Consider the following 8,445-nt stretch of genomic DNA (forward strand, 5'->3'; position numbering starts at 1 on the left):
ATGCAGACAATCACCATGAGCTGTCCTACCTCGTGAAGCTCTCTTCACTTATAAAATCTTTTGTTTTGTTAGGTAGTAAGCTATTTTCTAGAAAAAAAAAAAAAAAAAAAACAATAGTTTCCCATTTGCTTCAAGTTTTGTTGAACATGTATGCAAGGTAAGAATGTTAAAAGATAGGTGCAATTTCAGTTGCATGAAGGTATGTCTTACCTAAAGACGCAGTGAATCCTGCACGTATCGCTAGGTTTAGTGTGTAACTGACCGGGAATTTGTTTTGGTACATGCAATGTGTCATCACTTAATTTCTTTCTGACTCACTTTCTGACTGTCTCACATTCAGATAAATAAAATCTTAAATGCTTTTATTGTTATTGTTTAACATACCATTGATTGATAGATCATAAAGACAGATAGATAATTATTTAATTCTTTAGGTCTTATCCTAACAGTAAATGGTTGACTTCCTTAGTGCTGGCTTAGGCTATTTGAAAAGGAAGTCCATTTTCCTGTTCCTGTTTTGTGCAAACAGATCAATAAATTGAAAATTGAAAAATTTAGTTCTTTCAATGCAGAAACCGTCTTTGCTTCTTAAGCCATTTTGAAAAATACTGCTAGGCCTACCTGGGAGAAGAAAAAAAATACTATTTTATACGATGTTTCTGTGATTTTATACCATCTATGATAATCAAGATTGAGCACAAGCCATCATTGATCAATAATATTTAAAAAATCATCTCTGACAAATTGAAAAACACGATCGAAAATAAGACCGACGCAAGAACACTCACCCAACCACAACAACGGCCGAGACAAGACTGTGCTGGCCGCAGTCCACACTAGCCATTCCGCCCGGGAAGCCTCCCCCCCCATTTCTCCCCGCTTTCGTATCATTAAATAGTAAATAATTTCCATACTTCCTCATTGTTTTGCAGTATTTTTTTCATATAAACATATGAGAATTGGTGTTTTCATGTGAATGATAGTCAAACATAAATAAATTAACATTATTTTCGTGAATCCTAGAAATCCACTGGGGGGCTGCAGTCTCCCAGTCCCTATTGACAAGACGCCACTGGGTTGCCCCTTACCACTAACCACTGTCCCAGAGCTGAACCTTGGCCTTATATGGCGCCGGATCATTTTCTGAGACTTGAAAAAAAAAAGAAGGCACATTTTATAAGCCATCAAATATGGTGTATATATAGACACACACACACACACACACTCCCTGACTTACGAACATTCAAGTTACAAACATCCAGAGGAGAGACCTGCCTCAGGAGAAATCCCAAGTCACCAGTAGGATCAAGACCAAGGAGTACCATGTTTACATTACACTGCACCACTCCACCACTGCATCATGCCAAATGTGAGTACAACACACACACACACACACACACACAGTGGTAGGCTGTGTGGTATGACTGTGATGAGTTGGTGTGTGGCTCTTGTGATGCAAGTGATATGTGGAATGGCTGGGAGTGATATGGCTTGTTGAGTGACTGAGTGTGGTACAGCTTGTTGTGTGTCATGATGTGGGTTTGTGTTGATGGTGTGGCTGGGTGCTGTGTGTGGTGTGGTGTGGATGAGTGTTGTTTGGCATGATGTGGAGGGTGAAATATGAATTATGATGTGATGTTGATCGTGGTGTGGCTGGGTGTGGTGTGACTGAGTGTGATATGGTTTGTTGTGGTGAGTGATATGATATAATGATGTGGCTGAAACTGGCTCAGGAGAAATCCTGAGTCACCTGTAGCTGCACTGTTACACCATGTTGAAGGTGCAGACAACACACACATACACACAAATACACAATGGCAATGCTGCACTGTTGCAATATGGCAAAAGTGAGGATAAAACACACTCACACAGTGTTAGGCTATGTGGTCACCATAAACATGTGTTTTCAGTGTTTTCAATACTACAAGTTTTGTGATCCTTGAGTTTATTGCTATGGCTCTGGAAGAAAGCAAGCATGAAACTCAGGAAAGGTATGTAACATAACAACTTATGAACAGCCATCTAGATCCTAACTCATTTGTAAGTCAGGGAGTGTCTGTGTGTGTCTATATATATATATATATATATATATATATATATATATATATATATATATATATATATATATATATATATATATATATATATATATATATGCAGGTGGAACCTCAGTTACCAAATGCCTCCCTTTTTGAACAAATTGGTTTTCCAACAAAATTTTGAACTCATATTTGCTTTGGTTGCTGTACCATAATTCGGTTCTCAAACAAAGTTACTGTATAAGACAACACTTGAATCATCCTAAAAAAGACACAAAAAAAAGTGGGTCACTCTATATGTCAAATACAAAAAAAACTTAAAATTTTATGCAAAATACCATTGTAAACAACAACCTTATAATATGACTCTTGGTGAAGTTAGACATAGTAAAATAGGAATTCATTTTTGAAAAAAATGTGTTGAAATATATTCCCATTGAAAAGTGTGTAAACAAAATTTAATGTAGTACAACTGAAACCCTCTGCTGGCATTATATATGAATGGACAAAGCAGGAGGCTTTGCAAATATTCCCCAGTTTTTCCTAAAGCTGAAGAAGGAACCACCATATTTGCTGGTGCATTAGATGCATTTTTTTCTAGCAAAAAAAAAAAATAAATAAATAAATGAATAAAAAATAAATAAATAAAATAATAATAATAATTACCATGCATTTAATGTGCCAGTAATACAGACACTGAGGCCTGTGTAACTGGAATTATAGCTGTGAAATTGAAGCAGTAGTACACTAATCACAATTATTGTAACTCATAATATTGCTACTAATATAATCTCTCTCTCTCTCTCTCTCTCTCTCTCTCTCTCTCTCTCTCTCTCTCTCTCTCTCTCTCTCTCTCTCTCTCTCTCTCTCTCTCCCCTCCCTGCCCTCCCCCCTTCCCTGCCCTTCTCTCCCTTCCCTCCCTTCATCCATAACTCTCTCTCTCTCTCTCTCTCTCTCTCTCTCTCTCTCTCTCTCTCTCTCTCTCTCTCTCTCCTCCTTGTCCCTTATCTCTGACAGATAAGGGGGAGGGGAGGTGACAGGGTGGGAGGTTTGAGACAAGACAAAAGAGGAATGAACATAACAAGAGAAGGAGAGTACATGAAGCAAGGAAGTGGAAGAAGGATAAAGGAGAATGATAGGAGGACAGGGAGAAAGATTGAAAGAATAAAAATAAGCAGCAAGAGTGAAGAGTGAGTGAAGAATTAGAGGAAGAGAGGGAAGTATTGAGAAATTTTTCTCTCTCTCTCTCTTCTCTCTCTCTCTCTCTCTCTCTCTCTCTCTCTCTCTCTCTCTCTCTCTCTCTCTCTCTCACACACACACACACACACACACACACACACACACAGAGAGAGAGAGAGAGAGAGAGAGAGAGAGAGAGAGAGAGAGAGAGAGAGAGAGAGAGAGAGAGAGAGAGAGAGAGAGAGAGAGAGAGAGGGGGAGAGGGAGAGAGTGAGAGAGAGAGCCTCTTTCTCTTGCAGCCTTGTTGCACAAGGCTTTCTTCTTTCTCTCATCCCTATTCTGTCCACCTCTCTAATACAAGAGTTAACCAGTATTCTCAGTCATTCATCCCTTTCTCTGGTAAACTCTGGAACTCCCTACCTACTTCTGTATTTCCTCCTTCCTATGACTTGAACTCTTTCCAAGAGGGAGGTTTCAAGTAACTTACCTGTTTTTTTTTTTTTTATCATTCTATCTGACATCTCTATGGCATTAAGTGGGCCTTTCTTTGTATTCAAAATTTTTGTTGCCCTTGGGCAGTGGCCCTCCTACACAAAACACACACACACACACACACACACACACACACACACACACACCAGAGCGACTTAATGGTCTGGGATACACGGGACACTAGAGGACATGGAAAGAGGCTGAAGAGGAGTGCTTGTAGAAGAGATGTCAAAAAGTATAGTTTCCCATATAGAAGTATTGATGTATGGAACAGTCTGGATGAGGAGATAGTAAATGCAGAAAGTATACATGGATTCAAGGCTAAGTTGGATACTAAAAGATATGCAGATGGGACGGCACGAGCATAGCTCTTTTCCCGTAAAGCACAACTAAGTAAACACACACACACACACACACACACACACACACACACACACACACACACACACACACACAAATTTTGTTTTCAGAAAATTTAAGATGAAATATCATAATTTATTTTTTTCCACAAAACAGCCTTGTAAAATAGGGCTGCTTCTCATACAGATGTGTCTAACATGCCAGCAAATATGGTACAGTAACATCCCTCTCATCCGGCATTCGAGTATCCGGCAGCTTCAAGTATCCAGCACATTTTTCCCCGAGCCTTAAAATCAATAAAAAATCAATGTGTACTCATAAAATCGATTAAAATTCCCTTGCGCGAAACATACTTTGTCCCCTCGCCACCAGAGCGCACTGCTTCGCACCACCCGTGGCCCACTGCACTGTGTTTACTCAGTGACTCAGTCCCGCGTGTGCACTGTTTATCCCCTGACACCTTCACCATGCCTAAAGTTGTAGAAAAGAGGAAGCGTGTTGTGCTTACACTTGAGCAGCTGATCAGATCAGCTGCTGATTAAGATCAGCTGATCTTTGTTATGGTAAGATGTGTGAGTGTAGGGTGGTGATTGTGGACATAATTTCACTTCTATTCAAGTATCCGGCATGTCGGCGGTCCCGTTGATGCCGGATAAGAGGGATTTTACTGTATATAAAGGTCTTATAGGCATGGAACCCCAAGCTAAGTGGCAAAGGAAAGCAAACATGGGAGAAGATGAATCTCTCCAGCTTCCAGTGTTATATATGGATGAAGTCTATATACTGAGAAAAAATTTCAAGAATGTCAGTGTATCTAAAAAGAAACAATATATATAGGAGAAGATTATGGCTAACAAGTAGCCTCATGCTGGTGGTGCAAGGCAAGGGTTTGTTTATCTTTAGAAAAACTGATTGTAACGCATACAAGTTTACACCATCTTTGTCCATCCATCCTTTTTCATGAAAATGTACAAAAATACCTGATGGGAATTTTATTTTAAGTTTAGTTTTGCACTTGAAATGATGGTACCTTATTACTGGCAATACATTCAAGGTATTTTATTCATTACATTTGTATATCACCATCTCAGACTGAAATTTGGGGATTATCTTATCTGAAAGTTGTTTTATCTGCTGAAATATATGGTACTTGATTCCTTATACTAAAAGACAAAACATAAGCTGCCATTTATTACTAATTTATAGTTTCTATATTTTCTTTGTTTTTATGTATTTGGAGGAGAGACACACTAGGTACACAGTAATTTGATTTTTGAAATAAAGTAAATGTGATCCCACTGATGAGTCTCGATGTAAACACAATTTTCGGCTTTGTCAGAAGTAATCCTGAGCCACCTGTAGCTCTCTCAATGACCCACAACGTCATCACTACTGCACATCCGCATTTTCCCAGTAGCTTTTCCCAGCAGAAAGATGTCTAAGCATTATGATCACCTTCATTTCGGGTAGCTCCTCTCTGTGCCACTCTGTAAGGCTTCCCTCACTAGATCGGTGACAAAGAGAATACCTGCACAGTCTAAACAACATCTTCTGATGAGTTCTGTGTCACTAAGTTCATTCCGTACATCCTTCCTGGATAAACAATTTCTGAGCTGAAGATGTTATGGAGCAGCCATCTTGGCAGTGGAAGCATCTGTCATAAGCCACTAAGACAGGATGGACAAGTGTCCAGGAATGGATTAATCCATTTTACATTGATTCCTATGGCAAAAATAGTTTGTTTCCAAACATTTCAGATTTCGAACAGCATTCAGGAATAAATTAAGTTCAAGAATTGAGGGTCCACTGTATGTATATATATATATATATATATATATATATATATATATATATATATATATATATATATATATATATATATATATATATATATATATATATACGGTCAGCGACATTCACAATTAGAACTCCTACCGACATGAGTGTCACATTGCACAAACTGGTAACTCACTCCTCCTTGATGTGAAAAATATCTGCAAGGAGAAAATAACTACATGGCAACTTAGGTTAGTCCGTCATATGTGTTTTGAAAGCACAGAATAATGGATTCAGTGTTTGACACATTGGCATAAGGGAAAGTTATCTTTTGTGATCACTCCTTGCTTCAGCTAACATAATGGTTATGTTTGTTTTAAAGAAAGTGTTCTAATGAGGTGAAATGTGATGGCTGGAAAATATACAGGCCAATTCCACTATTTTTTGTCACCTCTTCTCTCAGTTCTTTGTTTTCTTTTTCTCTTTCCATCTCCCTCTTCATCTCTGTTATATCACTGGATATCTCCTTTACATTGTTACCACCCACTTCTCTTTCTTCCTTCCACATCTTTATCATCACTGTTAAGCTACATATTTCCTTTCATATTTTCACATTTTCTTCTTTAATTTTCCAAATTCATTTATTTGGATGAGCTATGTTGAGATCCTCTTCCTTGAAGCCCTCAAAAATATTTGGGTTCAAGCCAGCTGCCATCTTCCCTGCTGAGTATCACCAACTGCCAGTGCAAGGGATAGAGAGTCCAGTGTGTGTGTGTGTGTGTGTGTGTGTGTGTGTGTGTGTGTGTGTGTGTGTGTGTGTGTGTGTGTGTGTGTGTGTGTATTTACATAGTTATATAGTACAAGGTTCGAGCCACGGCTCATAGTGTCCTCTCTCCTTTATATTTATCCAACATTTCCTTCAATTTATGTATGTTTGGTGCTGTAACAACCTCTTCATTTAGACCATTCCAGATATCCACAGTTCTATGTGGAAAACTGTACTTCTTGATGTCCCTCAAACACTGACTTTTTCTGATCTTCTTTGAGTGCCCTCTTGTCCTTCCAGCTCCATCTTCTTCCAGCAACAACAGGTCCTGTTGTCTATCTTCTCACTGCAGTTAACTATTTTATACATCATTATTAGATATCCTCTTTCTCTTCTAATTTGTAAAGTTTGCAGCCCCATTTCCTTCAACCTCTCTTTGTATGTTAGGTCTTTCAGCTCCAGTACCATCCCTGTAGCTGCCCTCTGAATTCTTTCCAAACTTCTTTATATTTTTCTTCATATGTGGAGACCACACCACTACTGCATATTCCAGCCTGGGACGTAACATAGTGGCTATAATTTTTTTCATCATAGTCTTATCCATGTAATGAAATGGCACCCTAATATTTGTTAACATCCTGTATGTCGAGCCAAATATCTTATCTATATGCTGTTCTGGGGTCAGGTTATCTTGAAAAAACCACTCCCAGGTCTTTCTCCTCATTGCTCCTCATTATTACTTCCTCCCCCATTTTACAGTCCCATGCAGGTCTTCTTTTACTCTTTCCCAATTCCATCACATGGCATTTCTTAGCACTGAATTCTAATTTTCACTTCTCGCTCCACCAATAAATCTTGTCAATATCTCTTTACAGCTCCATACAATTAACATGGCTCTTTATTACTCTTAACAATTTTGCATCATCAGCAAACAAATTAATATAACTGGTCAAACCCTCCTGCATATCACTGATGTATATTTGGAGCATAATGGGTGCTAACCCCTGTGGTACTCTGCTTGTAACATTACTCCTATTTGAACAGGTGTCCCTGATCACAGTTCTCATTTCTCTATCCTTTAAGTAGTCTCTCATCCATTTTAGCATTGTCCCTCTCAGTCTTCCTATATATTCTATCTTCCACAATAGTCTTTTATGCAGAACTTTATCAAAAGTTTTTTTTTTGATGTCCAAGTACTTTCATCTATCCAGCCATCTCTGTTTTGTACTTCATCTATTACTCTTGTATAGAAACTTGGTAAATTTGTCACACATGACCTTCCATTTCTGAAACCAAATTGGCTATTTGTTTTAACTTCGTTCTCTACCAAATATTTCACTCCACTTTTCCTTGATCACTATTTCACAGATCTTGCTCACAATACTAGTTAGTGACACCAGTCTATAATTTAGTGGATCAGTCCTCTTTCCTCCTTTGTGTATTGGCACTATATTTTCTCTCTTCCACTCTCTTGGTACTCTTTTCTGCTCTATCAGTGAGCTGTTAATTACATCCCAAATTGGCTCCACCACTTGTTCTCTACATTCCTTTAGTGTCCAACCTTATACTTCATCAGGCCCAAATGTTTTCCTGATATCCAACTTCTCTAACAATTTGCCAATTTCATGTTCTTGCACCAAGACTTCCCGTAACACCACCTGCCACACTTCCTCGTTTGGGCTCTGTTTTTTTGTGAGTACCAGGTCTAGCATAAATGGTTCCTCCTCCCCTTTGTATCTTGTAAATTCCTCCACCCATCGGTCCATTGTATTCACCATAGGTAACATTTCTTCACTCCACAGTCCAACATTTCCATTAACTTCCATCTCCTTC

Source organism: Scylla paramamosain, unplaced genomic scaffold (genome assembly GCF_035594125.1).
Source record: "Scylla paramamosain isolate STU-SP2022 unplaced genomic scaffold, ASM3559412v1 Contig73, whole genome shotgun sequence".
In the NCBI taxonomy this organism is placed as follows: Eukaryota; Metazoa; Arthropoda; class Malacostraca; order Decapoda; family Portunidae; genus Scylla; species Scylla paramamosain.